Here is a 20,295-nt window from a genome sequence, read left to right on the forward strand (position 1 = left end):
AATCTCAATCACCAAATAAGGTAAAGTACCATAATTACGATGATTATAATGTAATTACAATAAGGTAAAGTAGAGTAACATGTAGCGAGAGCATTGCTAGTGAAAGTAGAATATCACTAAATTAGGATAACATGCAACGAAAATAATATAACTAGCGAAACTAAATAGGTTGTAGCGTACTAGCGAAAATAGGAAACCCGCTCCATAGGAAGCCACACGGTACCTCGCCTCTTATTAGACTTCATCGCTGGACTATAGTGGAAAGCCGACCCTCAATCCTGGATATGCACACAGCGGAACTTGCCTTGGCATCATCAGCCCACACAATTCCGTCATATCCAGCAGCGATGGATCACCTTCAACTGTCCAGTCAAAAATGTGCATCAGCTGAGCCAACGCGAGTTCAATTGTGGGAATAGCCATGGGGACCCCTGGGCATCCTCTCCTTCCTGCCCCAAACGGTATCATACGGAAGTCTGATTGATCTGCTAAATTCACATGTTCCTCCTCCATGAATCTCTCCGGCTTGAATTCCGAAGCATCTGCCCCCCACACGCTGGGATCCCTTCCTATAGCCCACACATTCACCATTACCATTGTTTTCTTAGGGATATGGTATCCTCCTGCTGTTACAGCCTCTACAGATTCATGAGGAATACCCAGCGGCCCCGCTGGGTATAGTCTTAGCGTCTCTTTCACTACGCAGTGGAGGTATTTCATCCTTACTACATCGGATTCAATCACATGGCGATGTTTGCCCACTATACATTCGATTTCTTCCTGCAAACTCTTCATGGCATGTGGATGTCTGAGCAGCTCATTGCCCATTCTAACGTAGTTAAATCCTTCAAACTCTTGAAATCACCACCCAAACTATAGCTAAGAAATTTCCTCGCCGCCAGTATCCGCCAAACTATATTGCAAGTGAGAGTAAAGAGGCCCTTGCTAATATTGACACGAATTATTCCGCTTTCACTCTCCTCCCAAATTGAACGGATCATCGCAGATACTTCTTCCTCTCGCACTGTTGGAATATTAATTCCAACTGCAGGCAGTGTTGCGGATGCAGACGTGGACAACGATGGTAGCCAGTCTGTTACCAAATCAGCCAGCACGCAGCAAGAAAACTGCTCAAGAAAACCACTGACACATATCGGACCGCCTTTCTTGCAATTGTGGTTTTTGTACAAACGCCTCCGATACAATCACCTGCTGACACGTGCCCGGAGCTATTGTTCCAAAACAGCTCTTCATCGGAGCATAAAGGTCAGTCAGAAAAGGCGGCCCGATATTGTCAGCAACCCTCCGATTGCAGAGATGGTTGTCCACCGTTGATCAATGCCGAAGCTGCCAGAATTTGACGCGCCGTAAAAGTCTTCCTGTTGACTACCGGTTCTGTCAGCAAGGCCGACTAAATTAATTAACGGCCATGCTGAGAATTAAATGGAATTTAAACCTAGTTCGTAAATGGTTGGTATAACTTTAAATTTTAATTAAACGGAAGTATGGGCACAAAAAAAATTGTATTGTTTTTATGTTATTTTTTTTGTATGTTGACCATTTTTATATATTAATTATAATGAAAAGAATGCACACTGTAGTGCATAAAAAAAAGATAAAAAAAAAGAACAGGGGAGCGCAAAAAAAAATGTATGTTTTTTTGTTGAGTGGTGGTGAATCTCGCAACAGCGGAAAAACCAAGGGAGATGCACAACAGTGGATAGATCAGTTTTTTTTTTAATGTATTGGATGTGCATTGAAATGCAAAAGAAAAGAACACACATGTATTTTTTGAAATTGGAATGTAATGAAAATTTTACTGCATATGTAAAATAGTTTTACAGCAGTAATGTAAATGGAGGTTTTACAGCAGTAAAAGAAAATGAGAATTTTACCCAGCAGTGTAAATTCTCAGGAGGAGACAGAGTTTTGTTAAATGTATTTTTGGTGAATCCCTCTCAGCAAAGAGGATGAATATGTATCAGGCATTTTGTTTTAATGAATAGAAATCTTTTTCTGGGTGTGTAATACTCTGTCCTCAGTCATTTTTTTTAAAAGCTTCCCTGTGCAAAAGGATCCTGTGGAGAGAAACAGAGCATTGCCTCTGTGTGTTTAGTTTTTGTTTGTTTTTGGGATTTTACCAGAAAAATCCCCAACAGTGGTATCAGAGCTGGCTTAGGCTCTTTGAAGGTGTTCAAGAAGCTGAAGGGAGGAGTCTTTTGTTGCAGCAGTAAATCTTCTCCAGCAAAGTGAAGTCTCAGGCAAAAGATTCAGGTATTCCTCAAAGTTTTCTTTTTGTTACTGCTGAAGCAGTCAGTGTTTTAAAATACATAGTCAAGAAATTGAAGCATAGTTGAGGATGCAAGGAATGGCTAGTACCAGCACTAGCATGGGTATGTTTAATACCCAGCTCCCATAGTTCAATGGGAAAAACTATGACTATTGGGCAATAACTATGAGAGCCCTGTTTGCCTCTCAAGATTTATGGGAAATAGTTGAAGATGGTTTTGAAGAACCAGCAGATGAAAATGAGTTTAATAGATTAACTCCAGCAGAGAAGGATCTGCTGAAGAGCAATAGGAAGAAGGATTCAAAAGCCCGTGTGTTGTTGTATCTAGCAGTAGACCAGAGTGTGTTTCCAAGGTTAGCAGCAGCTAAGACAGCAAATGAAGCATGGCAAACCCTCAAGACAGCCTATCAAGGCATGGAGAGAGTGAAGATAGCAAAACTACAATTGCTGAGAAAAGATTTTGAGAATCTGAGCATGAAGGAGTCAGATAATATTGACTCATTCTTCACACATGTGATTGGTTTGGTCACACAGATGAGGACTCATGGAGAAACCATTGAAGAAAGGAGGATTGTGGAGAAAATATTGAGGGTCTTACCCTCAAAGTTTGATGCGATTGTCACCACCATAGAGGAGACAAAGGATCTCTCAAACTTTTCAGTTGATGAGCTTCATGCATCACTGATAACACATGAGCAGAGGTTGAGTAGAAATGAAAACTCATCTCTAGAGCAAGCCTTCAAGACCCAGATGTCCTTTGGAAGAGGAAGAGGTCAAGGCAGAGGAAACAAGAGAGGAAGAGGTAGAAGTCAAAACAGAGGTGGAAGGAACAGCCCAGGAAATGCTCAAGGAAGAGGCAGCAATCCAAATCAGAACCAAGGCCAAGGCAACAGCCAACAAAGAGGACAACATCATGCTCAAGGACAAAGGTATGAAAAATCCAATGTCCAATGCTATTATTGTAAAAAATATGGGCATTATGCCAGTGAATGTAGGAAGAAGCAGCATGATATGAACAATAGATCAAATGCAAATGTCACTAGAGAAAACAACAGTCAAGATAATGTGTTGTTAGCTTGTAACATGGCTGAAACAAACAGTGAAGACATATGGTTTTTAGACTCAGGTTGCAGCAACCATATGACAGGAAACATAACCCTCTTTTCTGCTCTAGATCAGAATATGAAATCAGATGTCACACTAAGAACTGATAGTAAAATCTCTGTTATGGGAAAAGGGGAGGTAAAAATATTTACAAAGCAAGGAGAAAAGAAAACCATAGCAGATGTCTATTATGTCCCCAGAATGAGATGTAACCTCTTGAGTATTGAACAGCTTGCCCATAAGGGGTACAATGTTTTATTTAAAAATGATGTGTGCACCATCATGGATATAGCACCCAACAAAAGATGCATTGCTGAAGTGAAAGTGACAAGGAACAGGATGTTCCCTCTCAGGATCAAGGCAGATTTGAAAAACAAAAATGAAATTGCAGCAGTTACCCAAGAGGCTTTCCAAAGCGTGCCAAAGGATGAAAATTGGTTGTGGCACTTGAGATTTGGACATCTCAATTTTGGAGGTCTAAATTTGTTGAGTAGGAAAGGAATGGTAAGAGGACTACGATTGATAAAGAAACCGGACAGCCTATGTGAAGGTTGCATTTTGGGAAAACAACATAGAGAAAGTTTTCCATCAGGTAAAAGCATAAGGGCAAAGGCACCCTTAGAGATCATCCACTCAGATTTATGTGGACCGATGCAAGCTCCATCATTAGCAGGCAGCCAATATTTCCTAACATTCATTGATGACTTTACAAGAAAAACTTGGGTATATTTCCTTAAAAACAAAAGTGAAGTGTTTGAGAAATTCCAAACTTTCAAGGCATTTGTGGAAAACCAAAGCGGGCTGCATATTAAAGTTTTGAGAACTGATAGAGGAGGTGAGTATATCTCCAAGGAGTTTCTACGTTTTTGTAGAGAAAATGGAATTCATAAACAGTTTACAGCAAGGTACACTCCACAACAAAATGGAGTTGCTGAAAGGAAGAACAGGACCATTATGGATATGGCGAGGAGCATGTTGAAGGCAAAGCATTTGCCAAATGATTATTGAGCTGAAGTTGTACATTGTGCAGTTTACATTTTGAATAGGTGTCCTACAAAAGCAGTGTTGAACAAAATGCCGGAAGAAGCATGGAGTGGGAGAAAGCAAGGTGTCACCCACTTGAAAGTTTTTGGATGTGTGGCCTATGCACACATACCAGATCAGCTAAGGAGGAAGTTGGACAGCAAAGGGGAGAAATGCATCTTCATTGGATACAGTGAAGAATCCAAAGCTTACAGGTTGTATATTCCATTCACCAAGAAGTTTTTTGTCAGCAGAGATGTTCAATTCATTGAAGACGAAGCTTGGGATGGAAGCATAGAGAAGACAGTTAATGTTAAAAACTATTTGTCTCATGATGAAGATGATGAGGAGGTGGCTAAAATGCATCCCCAAATAGCAGAGCCAACACAAGGACAGCAAGGGACACCATTGAGGATAAATGAGAGTGCTTCTCCAAGCACACCACAAGGAGGAAATTCAAGTGCGTCTTCAAGCACTTGCACACCAAATGAAAGAGGTAAGAAATTTAGAAATCTCAGTGATATTTATGATGAAGGAATGAATTCCTTATTTTCTTTGTATTGTCATGTTGATGATCCTATTAATTTCGAGGATGCAATTAAAGATAGGAAATGAATAGAAGCTATGGATGAGGAGATGAATGCCGTAGAGAGAAACAAAACATGGGATTTGGTTGAGCTACCAAAAGGCAAAGAAGTCATTGGAGTCAAATGGGTTTACAAGACTAAGAGCAATGCTGAAGGTAAAGTAGAAAGACACAAGGCAAGGCTGGTTGTCAAAGGGTACAAGCAGTATTATGGAAGAGATTATGAGGAGACTTTCGCCCCGGTTGCAAGAATGGAAACCATGAGAGCAGTGTTGTCCATAGCAGCTCAAAACAAATGGAAAGTCTACCAAATGGACGTGAAGTCAGCATTCCTAAATGGAGTGTTAAAGGAAGAGGTTTACATTGAACAGCCTCTAGGCTATGAGAAGAAAGGTGAAGAGCACAAAGTGTGCAAATTGAAGAAAGCTCTTTATGGGCTTAAGCAAGCGCCAAGAGCATGGTACAGCAGAATAGATTCACATCTATTGGATAATGAATTCGACAAATGTGAAGGAGATCCCACCGTCTACATCAAAGAAAAGGATGGTAAAATTTTGATTGTTGTCTTATATGTTGATGATGTTATTTTCACAGGTAATGATGATCAACTTATTGAGAATTTCAAATCAGTAATGAAGGAAGAATTTGAAATCACTAACATGGGTTTCTTGAGATACTTCTTAGGCATAGAAGTAGATCAAAATGAAAAAGGAATTTTTATCTCACAAGCTAGATATGAAATTAAATTTGCCATAAGAGCAGAGAAGGAACAGGGAGCAGATATTCTGACCAAACCATTGGATCAGAAAAGTTTTGAATTTTTGATGAAGTGTTTGGGTATGACTAAACGCCCAGCAGTTGAAATTAAGGGGGAGTGTTAGAATATTAATTCCAACTGCAGGCAGTGTTGCGGATGCGGACGTGGACAACGATGGTAGCCAGTCTGTTACCAAATCAGCCAGCACGCAGCAAGAAAACTGCTCAAGAAAACCATTGACACATATCGGACCGCCTTTCTTGCAATTGTGGTTTTCGTACAAATGCCTCCGATACAATCACTTGCTGACACGTGCCCGGAGCTACTGTTCCAAAACAGCTCTTCATCGGAGCATAAAGGTCAGTCAGAAAAGGCCGCCCGATATTGCCAGCAACCGTCCGATTGCAGAGATGGTTGTCCACTGTTGATCAATGCCGAAGCTGCCAGAATTTGACGTGCCGTAAAAGTCTTCCTGTTGACTGCCGGTTCTGTCAGCAAGGCCGACTAAATTAATTAACGACCATGCTGAGAATTAAATGGAATTTAAACCTGGTTCGTAAATGGTTGGTATAACTTTAAATTTTAACTAAACGGAAGTATGGGCACAAAAAAAATTGTATTGTTTTTATGTTATTTTTTTTGTGCGTTGACCATTTTTATATATTAATTATAATGAAAAGAATGCACACTGTAGTGCATAAAAAAAAGGATAAAAAAAAAAGAACAGGGGAGCGCAAAAAAAAAGTGTATGTTTTTTGTTGAGTGGTGGTGAAGCTCGCAGCAGTGGAAAAACCAAGGGAGATGCACAGCAGTGGATAGATAAGTTTTTTTTTGAATGTATTGGATGTGCATTGAAATGCAAAAGAAAAGAACGCACAGGTATTTTTTGAAATTGGAATGTAATGAAAATTTTACTGCATATGTAAAATAGTTTTACAGCAGTAATGTAAATGGAGGTTTTACAGCAGTAAAAGAAAATGAGAATTTTACCCAGCAGTGTAAATTCTCAGGAGGAGACAAAGTTTTGTTAAATGTATTTTTGGTGAATCCCTCTGAGCAAAGAGGATGAATATGTATCAGGCATTTTGTTTTAATGAATAGAAATTTTTTTCTGGGTGTGTAATACTCTGTCCTCAGTCATTTTTTTTTAAAAGCTTCCATGTGCAAAAGGATCCTGTGGAGAGAAACAGAGAATTGCCTCTGTGTGTTTAGTTTTTGTTTGTTTTTGGGATTTTACCAGAAAAATCCCCAACACACACGTGCTTGAAGGACTCAATTCTTCTGGCATTCAGCAATTCTGTTACACATATTTTTCTCATTTGCCTCCAGTGATCTCCATACGGGGCGAAGGCCACATCTTTATAGTTGAAAAACATTAATCTCCAAGCGGCCCTTGGAGGTCGGCTAGCAAAAATCAAGTCATGAGTTTTGAGAAACTCTTTGGCTATCTCAGAAGAAGAGACAACGACGGTAGGGACAGAGCCTAAGCGCAGAAAGAAAATGGGACCATATTTGTCAGCAAGGCCTTTAAGAGCACGGTGAGCAGGCGGTATCAGTTGGAAGAGATTTCCGACGATTGGCCATGGAAAGGGTCCTCGAGGCAATCGAGCCCTAACCCTTCTCTTATGCAATAAGAACATGAAAAATAAACAGGAAAACAAACCAACAATAGCTGTTGTATTAGCACCTTCAGAGCCTTTCATAGGCAGTGAGAGGAACACAGATAGAGGCAACATATGGAATTCCATACAGAACACACCTATGTAAGTGATACGATGATTGCAATGAAGAAGCGCATGGTATTTAAAGCCACCATATGGTGTATCAAAGCTCAGATAATCCCGAGATAATCCCGTTAATATGCGTGAAGGTAAATGGTAAGTGAAATAATCTTACTGCAAATAGTACTAAATTTCAGATAATTCAAACCCTTGCACAGATCTAATCTGGGACCAGGAGGTAATAATAAATTATTTTTAATATTGAAGTGTTTCGTAATCTAGTATAATTTAAATGGTAAAAGTGAAGTAGTTTATTAAGTTGTGTAGTGTATAGGGTTTGAAATACCCCGGAGCACCGACTCAGTGAGCTTTTGCGTGCTGTACCATCGCCATGACCCCACGACGGGTCCCGAACTTGACCTTCCTCTTCCCCTGAGCTAAAGGTGTTTCAGAAGCTTGTAGCGGCAGGCAATAAACTTCCAGCTAATGAAAACCAGCAGAAGTTTGTCAAAAGAATGAAAACCATCCCCAGAGTTGCCTTGCCGACCAAAGAACCCTATAGATCGGCTCTAAACCTAGCAGAAGGAGGGCTTATTGGGCAGTTCACCATGCGATGGCCCTCGCCTAAAGTTGTTGATGCGTGGGTGCAATGGAATTGGCAACCTCTTGTTAAAGAAGGAATCAAAAGCCATTTAGTTGGAAAAGGCTTCTTTGTGTTCGTATTTGAATGGATAGAGGACAAGAATCTCATATTTAGAAGTGGCCAGTATTTCATGGGCCCTCACGGTCTGTACCTGAACCAATGGACCCCAGATTTCGAACCAATGGACCCCGGATTTCGATCCATCTAAGGATGTTCCCTTGACTATCCTCGTCTAGGTATGCCTACCACATTTACCTCTACACTGCTGGAACCCCAAATCCCTAGAAACCATAGGCAATAAGCTTGGCAAATACATAGATCGTGCAGAAAGGAGGGATCAGTACTCCTGTGCGAGAATTTGTGTAGAAGTTGACCTGGAGGAAGGCCTCCTTGAACCTATAAAGCTCACAGTGGTTGATTGGTCTCACATTCAAGTGTTAGATTACGAGAAATTCCCGTTTAAATGCCAGCATTGCCATGGCTACAGGCACTTTGCCAAGCACTATAAAAACAAAACCAAGGAGGAGGCCGAGAACGCGAAAAGAGAATAATGAACTCAAGTCCATAAATCAGCATTAGCTAACGAGAACAGCTAAACCAAAGGGAAAGGAGTGCCCACGGGGAGTGGTGCTCCACCCATGGTTCAAGGGGAGGGGAGCATGGTCCCTCCAAAAGCAAACATATCCAACAATCCCTTTGAAATACTCAGTACATCAGAAGAACTCCTAGCTCCAACAGATGAAGAGGTTGAACAACAACCCAATACTATGGATGAAGATAAAAGACAAGAGGAAACATGCCCTCTCCAAACTGAACTCCAAGAGGTGTCTCTAGCCCCCCATCCTACGTAGAGATGACAAGGAAGAAGACTCCAAATATTTTTAGATCCTCGGAAGATATGACATCCGAGAGGCCTTCGAAAAGAGTTGGGAGGAAATCTCACAGAGAGGCAAGGGAAGAAGAGGCAGAGAGACAAAAAATGCAAGGCAGCAAGCCCACGATTGACATGTCCATTAGCAGAAATACTAGAACCAGGCCTCCCAAGGGAGGATCTGCTCTCCCCTCTGCTAGTAAATAATACAGTTAGTCTCTTGGAATTGCAGAGGCCTGGGGAATCCCTTAAAAGCTGAAGTTGTGAAGAACCTTTTGAAAATAGAATTTGTTGAGATCCTCATGCTCCAAGAGACTAAAATAGAAGGGGATGCCCTTCTTGATCTTAGCAAAGTAAAATGGAAAACAAAAGCTGGAAAAGCAGTAAGGGCAAAGGGTTCATGTGGTGGGCTTCCCACCCTCTGGGAGGAAGACAAATTTCATCTCGAGAGATCCTTCCAAATGCATCATTGGATTTACATTGAACTCCGGCACCTTGCAAGTAAGATCACCTTCACACTATTTTATCTTTACGTCTGTGTCCTCTATGAAAAAAAGAACGACTGCTGACAAACCCTGTTTGATTTTCTTAACGCTTACTCCCCCAAGAATATAACTCTAGCAGGAGACTACGCTTTAATCTTCGAACCAAAGGAAAAAGGAGGAGGAATCAGTAGCAGGGACCACCTTCTTCCATTCATGGAAAACCTTATTTGACAATGGGACTTACTGGATTTTAAGCCAAAAAAAGGGCTCTACACTTGGTCAAATAACAGAGCTGGGGCAGAGCATATATTAGCCTGTTTGGACAGATTATTACTGCAGAGCACCTTCCTCTCCAAAAAGAAGATTATCTCCACTAAAATTCTACCAATGTTGACTTCTGATCATAAACCCATTCTTTTGTTGTTCGAAGAAGAGTAAAAATTGGGGCCCATCCCCTTCTGGTTCAACCCTATCTGGTTAGACAGGGAAGGGTTTACGGACACAGTCATGAAGGCCTAGTCCATCCCTATTCTTGGATCGCCAACTATGTGTGGGAACAAAAGCTAAAGGCCACAAAAAAAACCTTGAAAGAATGGATAAAAAATCCCTCAGATTCCCCCACTAGGCTTAGAAAGCAGAATATCAAGTAGTTGCTCGATTTGCAACTGGACATGGAGCTGCAAGATATTATCCATTCAGAATTTTAGAATGAGCAAGAATTCCAACTCAGCACTCTTCGATCATTCAAAGTGGAGGAAGAATCCTTGAGGCTCAAATATCGTAATCTATGGCTTATCTCTGGAGACAAAAATTATGCCTTCTTCCACAAGCAAGTTCGAACTCGTCTTTCTAGAAATCACATTGCTAAAATCACCTCCCCATATGGGGTTGTCCTCAAAGGCACAACTCTGGTAAAAGAGGCTGAAACCTCTCATTTCCAGCAGTTGTACAAAGAAGAAGGTGCAGACATTGATGAGGAATCACTAGACTTTCTCACTCACATTCCAAGAATGGTAAACGAGGAGGATAACTCAAGACTCCTGAAGCCCTTCTCTAAAGATGAAATCATCAATGTCATCTGGAAGATGGAACCAGACAAAGCTCCAAGACTCGATGGGTTCTCCATTCATTTCTATAGAATTTGCTGGGACATCATCAGGGATAATATGTTTCGAATGATCAAAGGATTCCTCCAAAAAGCCAAAGTGGGAGGAAGCACAAACTCCACTTTCACAACGCTTATCCCAAAAGAAGCAAACCCTATGGATTTTGATCATTTTAGGCCAAATTCACTATGCAGTGCATCCTATAAAATTCTCTCCAAGCTACTTGCGAATAGAATAAAGCCACTGGTGGAAAAAATCATCTATCCCAACCAAGGTAGGTTTGTTAAAGGAAGTCATATCCTGGACAATGTGATCCTGGTGTAGGAAATAATTCATTCCAGCCACCAACACCAAGAGCAAGGCATGCTCATTAAGCTGGACATGTCAAATTCCTTTGATCGAGTAAGGCATTCTTTCCTCCTCCAAATTCTTTCCTCTTTTGGATTCAGCTCTGATTTTATAAAATTGATTAAAGCATGTATAGGAGAGCCATGGATAGCTCCTTTAGTAAATGGCGAGCCTGCTAACTATTTCAAGGCCTTGAGGGGCATAAGGCAAGGTTTCCCACTGTCCCCCTTCTTGTACATTTTGATGGCAGATTCCCTAAGCTGAAAGATGACAACAGAGAAGTTAAATGGGACACTTCTAGGCATCAGGGTGACAAAAGGAACAAACCCAATCAACCACGCCTTTTTTGTCGATGACTCTCTGCTTTTGGGAGGTGCCTCCATTAAAATTGCAAGGGATTTTAATGATGTTATTCAAAGCTTCTGCAGAGTTTCTATAGCTCTGTTTAATAGGAGGAAAAGCATAGTGTATGGTTTGGTGGTAGATCAGCAAACTATTCTTTGAATTTCTCAAGCCCTGAGCTTCATGGGCTTCACCTCTTGGGGCAAATCCAAGTACTTAGGCCTGCCTTTAACTCTGGGAACTAGCAAGGCCCCTCATTGGATGAAATTATCAGCAAAATCAAGGCAAAAATGACTGTCTTAGGTTCCCAGTGGCTTACCACAACCAGGAAGCTTATCCTGGTAAACGTTGTTGTCTCCTCCCTTACAATCTATTAGGCCTCGTTCCTTTTAGCTACAAAAATGATCATCGAACAACCTTTTAAGTTGATTCGAAATTTCCTGTGGCAAGGAGGAAAGGGGAATACAAAAAAATCACTTAGTAAGCTAGGACATTGTGAAAAGGCCACTATCAGAAGGCGGACTTCAGGTAAGAGACCCCGGGTTGGCCAATCTAGCTTTGGGAGGAAAGATTCTCTCGAAAATATTCTCAAATCATTGTCATCCTGTAAGTCAAGTTCTCATTAAAAAGTATTTGCATGGGCTCTCAATAAATAATATTGATGAAGGAGCCTCTTGCAAAGGAATCACTCCATGGAAGCTATGCAGCCGAGGCTGGGAGTTCTTTAAAGATCACCTCTACAGAATCCCTGGAAATGGAAAAAGAATCAGAATGTGGGACGACAAGATCATGGGCTTCCAACCCCTCAATTATGCCCCTGAAATTGTAGATCTGCATGACTGGCTCACTCAACATGGCATCCACAAGCTGGCTGATATTTCTTCTTGGGGCTCTCATGGGAATTGGATTAACTAGGCTTTCCATCACCTCTTAGATAGGCTGCATCCTCAACATCACCCCTTCTTTGTTGTGATCTTGGGTCTAGTTCTTGTGCACCTCCATTCAAGGGACAAATGGGGTTGGGGGAAGACAAGTACTTACACAGTATCGCAAGGCTTTGCAGCTCTCCAAGAACATCATTCATAGATCCACTCTCCTTTGCTTTGGCAGCATGTATGGGACCCCTTTGGGCTCCCAAAGATTAACTTCTTCTACTAGATTATCATGCACAGAAGGGTCCTTACAGGAGATAACTTAGTGAAACATGGAAATATCAAACCCCATAGATGCCCTCTCTACTGCTCGGCTCTGGAAACACTTTAACATATGTTCATTGACTACCCCTTCACACAAGAAGTATGGATGTAGACAATGCTCGGGCTCAATGCTCAAATCCTAGTGTAGCTTTCAGTAGTTAATCTATTTGCCTCCTGGAAAGGGCGCTCCCCTCACGCATTGAAGAGAAAATCTACATGGGCCAAAATCTGGTATGCAATTCCAAAATTCATTTTCTGGGAAGTGTGGTTAGCTAGGAATGAACCCATCTTCAAGAATAGATTACGATATCCCAATGCAGTGGTTGCCAAAGCCAAAGCATTATTGTTGGAAATAATCGAGAATCAACCTCATAAGCTAGACAATGTGCTCCTCCCTGAAGAGATCAGTTGGCTCGATGAGTTTCTGAGGCATGCCAGCAATAAAAAGAACCCCTTTTGGCCTTGCCCCAATCTAGAGTGGTGGCTTTGGAGAAGAAATAGAGAAAAGTTACGATATTCTTCGACAGAGCCTCCAGAGGAAACCCGTGGATATCAGGAGGAGGGGGTGTAATCTACTCCCCAGATGGGCACAATAAAGACAGCTTCAGTTGGGGCTTAGGACAGAGCACTAACAACCAGGTAGAAATCCTAGGACTTCTCAAAGCATGCCAGCTTGCTTAGGGGAACAGAGAAAAAAACTTCTAAATCTTTGGGGATTCAGAAATCCTGGTACAAATCTTAAACACAGGTGATCATATCAATAATCCAACGCTCAACAAGACCCTTCAGACACTCAAGAAATTGCTACAAAACTTCACTACCAACTCATTCTACCACATCCTTCAAAATATTAACAAGGAAGCAGACATAAGGGCAAACATGGGATGTCTCTTAGCCCAAGTAGATCTCTCAAAGAATGATGAAGCATCAGTATGGCACCCTATTCCATAAGATAGAATTCCGAGCTGTGCAAGAACAAGGCAATGGTGGCAATGATATCCTTGCTACACCCTACATCTGGCAAAGCAATTGTCTCCATGATTTCCAAATAACTGACACAGGCAACACACAATCGATCTAATCACTTCTGATCGCTGATGAATGCATGACCCTTGTCACGACTCTGTTTCACCATCACAATCAGGACCACATTTCGTGCCTATCCCATTCAACACGACCATTACACACCTACGCATTCAACATATAAGCAAAGTGATAAAACAACAGCTCAACAAATTTTTTCCTTGAAGGCAGAGGAAATCAAATCTAATGAGTTGAAGGATTTGATTCTGGGCACCTTCAGGTTTCAACTCTTCCTATCAGAGAGAAACTGAATTGGATCACAAATTGTTTCCCCTCCTTTTTTGAGGTTTCTGTATATCATCCAAGGTTCCCTATGTAACTACCCCAAAAACTAATGCTTAAGCTTGTTTTTCATCGCATGGCCAATGGATTCATTCAGATTTTGTTTATGCACTGTCGCCTAGAAGCAAACTGCCGAAGCACTATGTAATAGTGGTTGTTAAGGCCCCGACCCAACCTTTCATCACTAATAGTGGTTGTTAAGGCTGCGGCCCAACCTTTCATCACTAAATAAAAATTAATCGCTCTTGTTAAAAAAAAAACTGAAGTGGTTTATAATAATTTCTTTTTAATATTAAAATATTTGGTAAAGTAATATAATAATAATATTTCTATATATTAAATTAATTATTAATAATTACTAGATTAATGATCAGGATTAAATTTCCATCTAATAGTTTAAAATATGGTTAGTAATAATTATTAAATTTAGTTTAGATTTTTTTGTTTTGTTGGGACATAATTCTAGAAACAAACTATAACAACTTATTAATAATATTTCTATATATTAAATTAATTATTAATAACTATTAGATTAATAATAAAGATTAAATTTCCATCTAATAGTTTAAAATATGGTTAGTAATAATTATTAAATTTAGTTTAGACTTTTTATTTTTTTTCAATATTGAATGTAGTTTATTTTTAAATACGCAGATAATATAATTGTGTTAATGTTAAAATTATATAGTTTATCTTTAAATACTCAAATTATAAAAAGAATTATCTCAAAAATGATATTAAGTTAAATATTAAATCTTTTTAAGATTTTATATTTATAATGGTCATTTTGATGAAGAAGAATTCATTAATATTGATTTGGTTTATTGGATTTTAAGAAGATATTTAAGTATTTATAATTTTTTAACATTTTAATGTTAGAAAATTGTAGACAATGTAAGAAAATCACTTTTCATCTTTAAATCTCTTAGTGTAGAAAAATTGAAACACTCTTTCATTTGATGATATTTTTAGAATTGATCAACTCGAAGTTTCACCATAAAATACATGAGAATTTGTTCTTATTTTAACAATGTTCATTTTGTTTTAACATTACTCAAAACAAGAAAATATTTTTTTATTTTTGAAATTGGGGTTGATCATACCTCCTTATAATATCTTATTTTTCCCTCTAACTCTTCCATAATATCTCCTTAAATTTTGAAGTAATGACAATTTTAATATTATCTTTATTCTAGAAAATAATCTCCTCCTTTGTCTAGCAATGGTGTAACCAAGGTTAGGAATTTGGTTAGAGTTAGAAGCAATTTTAGTAAACCTCTTGGCTTCCATGTTGTTTAACTTCTTATATACAATATACCTAATCATAGCCACACTTTCTACAGAGAAATAATTTCTTCAGTCATGAGGATATGAAAGGGAGTATTACATTTAATATTGATATTTTAAGTTATAAATTGCATTTTGACGTGTTGTATCTTCATTAATTTTGGTAGATATTGCAGCCCTAAACTTGACATAGTCCATATAAAATAATATGAATCACAAGAGTCTCAAAGAGGAGTTTCTTTTTATACCATATCCAAAAAAATGTAAAATTATAATTGTTTTCAACTCCATAATAAGCTTTCTATCCTCCATTTATTCTTTTATCACTAGGCTAATATCAATTGAGATAATGATTAATATATATTTTAAAATATTTTACATTGAAGTTTCTTAGTTATTATCATATATGAAAGCATCATTTGTGATTTTTTTATATTTAATTACCATGAATTTAGTTTTAATGGTATTAATAGTGATATTCAAGTTTGAAGCAAACATTTGGAGGATTCGTAGTTGCTCTAGGGTCAACTCAACATGTATTTTCCAAACACTAATAACTTATCAATGTATATATTATTTCATGAAAAAGGGTTATTTATAATTTAATAAAAATTTTAGAGTGGATAGGCATATAGAGTTAAAAAAATTATGAAACATATTGCTAAGTATGAGCTAGATGTGAATCTCATTTAGTGTTCAACTTGAATCTAATAATCTTATATTTTATGATATTGTATTTATTTAAATAATGGTAGTGAATTACAACATTTTTGGACATTGAATAATATGAAATAAATTACTTATAAAAAAATAACAAAACATCTAAAATAATAAGAGAGAAATAAAATAAAATAATAAGAGAAAAATAAAATAAATATGATTAAAATATGAATATTATAAACATATACTTGTAATATAATAACCATATATGGTTAAATAAAAATATATAATGAATGCATATTATATTATTAAATGTCACTCTGTAATAAAATATATTATTAAATTTAATTTTAATTTTCTAAATATGCAAGATAACTGTCATCATATTTTCCTATCTTCTATTAATATAGCAAAAATCTCTTAAATGGAAAATTATTTTCATTTTTTTTAAATATATCATATTTCTATTTTATTTATCAATGAAGCACAAATCCCTTAATATACAAAACTTTTTTTTTTTTTTCAAATACATCTCAATGGATGCCTGATAAGTCTACATTGAATCATATTTTTATGATTAATGGTTTTTCAAATATAATGTATTAAGGACATGTTGAGTTTTTCTAACATTTTTCACTACTATATGAGAAAAAATATATATAATTAAAATTAATATAAAAGGAAATCACTTTTTTTTTCTTTTTCTTTGTTCTTTCTCAATGTGGTTCTTAGTCAACGAAATATTTGTATCAAGAAGATCTACCCAAAAGGATGATATCCTACCATCTGAACCATGGAGCCTGACCTCTAGAGTGCAAAGATAATTCAATTAGTGATTCTAAGAAGACTTGACCAAATAAGATAACAATCAAAACTAAAATCACCTTATATTACTTGTGTAACTATTAACTTTACATCTGACAAGTGAAATATATTTAAAATTTACATAAAACCAAATCACCATATCCAATCATTTGTTTTTTAATTAAAATAGTGTATAATACTCTATCTAAAAAAAAAACTTATCAAATAAGATAATCCTCAAGGCTAAAATCACCTTATATTACTTTGTATAACTATTTTTTTTCTTAATTGGTCTACTCCTATATTAATACAAAAGGATAATACAGCGAGGCAAACGCCTCGAGAGTTCTAGCCATGGAGTTGGCATTCTTGCAAAAACACTCTTGACGAACTGACTAGAGAACCTGCTTGTTGACTTACATCAGACTTTTTAATATCTTAAAACATTGGATTCCATATCTGGATAGTAACCAAACCAAAAACTGAACCATATAGAGTTATAGGACTGACTTGTGCATTGCAATCTTTGGACATATTTCGATAGAAACATAAACATGAACAGACACTAACATATGGGAGAAGGCCGTCCTCAAGGTGGAGACCGACCTGTAGAAATGACAAAGACCAAAATCAATGAGCTTACAAGCAGGAAAACTATGAATCCATAGGGAATTGAGCTTTTTCTTCAGTCGCTGACCAAAGGAACCGGAAGCGCCAACATGTTCAGTCTTCATTCGAGGTCGATGGTTGTTCTTCTACGATTCGGCACCCAAATTGCTCTGAGTCTCTGGAATCAGAGGGACGGGCCGTTGAGGTTGAAGGATCACCTCCCACAGGCTCGCTTGGGCCAGCATTGACTTCTGTGTTCATTGTTGGCAGTCCTCCTGTGTTCATTGACAGGACGATGTTTTGGTTTGCCCTCCTTTGTTCTAGAGGTGCTCCCTGATGAGCCTCCCCCGAACCCACTGCGTTCTCACTCAGTTCAATTGTCACAGAAACCATGAAGGAAGAGTTGCCCAGAGAACAAGGAATCCGAAAACGGGCGGTGTGCGAGTGAGAATGATGTGCACAGACATCGGCTCTGTCATGCCCCCTTCCCCTGCCCCTGCCACTACGAGTAGCAGGATAGCTGAAGCCGCCAAACTCCGATGCATCCGACGAGGGGTCCAACGTAGTTGAGAAAGGCTGGCGGGAGGCTTGACCACGAGAGCTTCCCTGTCTGCACCCCATTCTTGGTCTTTCTCTTGGCATATTGTGAAGAGCAGGACTAACCGACTGAGATGGAATGGCTGGGAAGCGACTGAGGAATAAACACACTGAGAGAAAAAACAATTGAGCACGCTTATAGCTGTATGCACTAGGAACCAGAGCCGGAGGGAAGTAGGGGATGGTATTAGCGGTTGAAGAACAACAAAGACTGAAAAACGAAGAGGGAAAGGCTAGCAAGCTACTGAGGAGATAACATGCTGAGTGAGATGAGGACTGAACATACTTATGGCTATTAACTAGAGCCAAAGGGAGGCAGGGGATGGAGATGGCTTTCGAGGAACCGCCAACATCTGCCGCTGTAATGGGTCTGAAAGCGTGCAGAGAAGCATCAGGAATAAGGATAAAGCCTGGAGCCATTGTGCATAAAACGATTTTCCGGGAAGACAGAGTTAAGGCTACCATTAATAAGTTTGTGCGAAGCCAGTATGCCGTCCTGCTGCATTTACAGTTGGCGCCTATGGGCTGCCACTTGCCCACCTTCCATGCCTCCTTCGTACCTATACTCCAATCATTCACCTGCATCTGGGACTTTGTATAACTATTACTTTGTGTAACTATTAATTTTGTATCTGACAAATAAAATTTATTTAAAATTTACATAAAACCAAATCACCATTTCCAATCATTTTTCTTTAATTAAAATAGTGTATGGTACTTATCTTTAGATCTTTCGACATAAAATTGAAACCATTCTAAATCAACGTTAGAATGGTGATGATTATTAAGATCTGCTTAAACAGAATTTAGTTTATTATAAATATAAAATGAAAAATTAAGATCCGCTTAAACTAAATTTAGTTTATTATAAATATAAAATAAGAAATTACGGGAATTTTTTATAATTAATTTATATTTAATAAATATAAAAATATTTTAAATTTGTAATAATTTTATTTAGATAAAAAGTTAAATGTGATAAAAGATTTGAAATTGAAATTAATTAGATATATGTTGAATATTTATTATAATATTTATTTATTACTATTTTATTATATATTATTTTTACAAAATATCATTTATATACATATTAAATCTAAATTTCATATTAAATATGAAAAATTACACATTTTCCTTCAAATAATTTAAGGAAACTTTTAACCTAATAAAAAATTAGTTTAATAATCAGATTTATGATAAACTCAAGTCACCTATATATTATGAAATATATTGGTAAAATAAAATTTATTACAAATTCACATTAAAAAGCAAATCACCTTTACACTGTCATCTATAACCATTCAATTTTTTTGTCAGTAATGTATGATACTTTATAAATGACCTTTCCACATCATGTGAAACCATTGGTTTATAGTGTACCATAAAATTTTATGTCTTTACGTTGTGATCTAAAATCATTCAATTTTTTTTGTTAATAATGTATGATACTTTATAAATGACCTTTCCACATCAGATGAAACTATTGGTTTATAGTGTACCATAATATTTTATGAAGACATTGTTATTAGTAAGTCAATAATTAATTTACTACTTTTACATTTTCTTGATTAAATATTATTTTATTCTAATCTAATAAACAAAATACAAACATACTAAGTTAATTATTAGCTTACTGCATAATACTTCACATTTACCATACATAAAACAAAAAATCATCGCAGAATGCTTAGTATTTACCGTGCAACAAACGAATTGGTAAAGGATATTTTGTTAAGTACCTTAAAATGCAGATTAGAATTTTGGAACCTGACGCCATTTTGGTTGGGAATTATAAATTATATGTTTTTTTTATCTTTTAAGCAAATTTTACAATAGAAAATTTTTACTGCGAATTGCCGTCTGCGTTTGATAAAATTGATAGGCCAACAAATTATTTTGAAATTTTGTAACTAACGGATGTTGAAATAAATTATTTGCGGTCCTCATAGCATTGAGCATAATTTTTTAACCTTACTGTGATGATTTACATAATTTTAATCGTATAATTTTATTATTATTAATATGCTTTATGGGTAAATTTTCAATTTTATATTTATTAAATAATATATAACTTATTTTTAGAATTTATATATATAATTTTTAAAGTTTATTAATAGAAATATAGCTTTTTTTGTGCGGATTTTTTTTTTAAATTTGAGAAGATTTTTTTATTACTTTTTAAAAATAGAGTAGTACTTTTTCATAATAAATAGGTAGTACAATATCAATGTTTAGACCATATGGTCTTAACCTGTTAAGTGGGAAACATGTTTGTTGACAATATGGTAGCATTATAAATCCATTAAAATCTGAATTGTTTGAAATTTTCTAGCATAGAAATATAAACTTGACTCTTTTTATGACTCGTGTTAATCATAAGTCTAGACCAAATATATAAAAATTCTTTTATAATCATCTAAAACAAAACTAAGATATTTGAATTTCCATATTATGCTAAAGACCATGCTACTCATCATAAGATACTATTGGTGTTCGGTCCT

At 37.2% G+C, this 20,295-nt stretch overlaps 1 pseudogene; it reads right to left on the reverse strand.

Moving 5' to 3' along the window:
• Positions 1 to 252: 252 nt before the first annotated feature.
• On the reverse strand, positions 253 to 828 carry LOC149252271 (cytochrome P450 750A1 pseudogene; annotated as a pseudogene).
• Between the last annotated feature and the right edge of the window lie 19,467 nt (positions 829 to 20,295).

This window comes from Pinus tabuliformis, chromosome 7 (assembly GCF_031772625.1).
Source record: "Pinus tabuliformis cultivar Carrire ecotype Pingquan chromosome 7, CPIR1, whole genome shotgun sequence".
NCBI lineage: Eukaryota > Viridiplantae > Streptophyta > Pinopsida > Pinales > Pinaceae > Pinus > Pinus tabuliformis.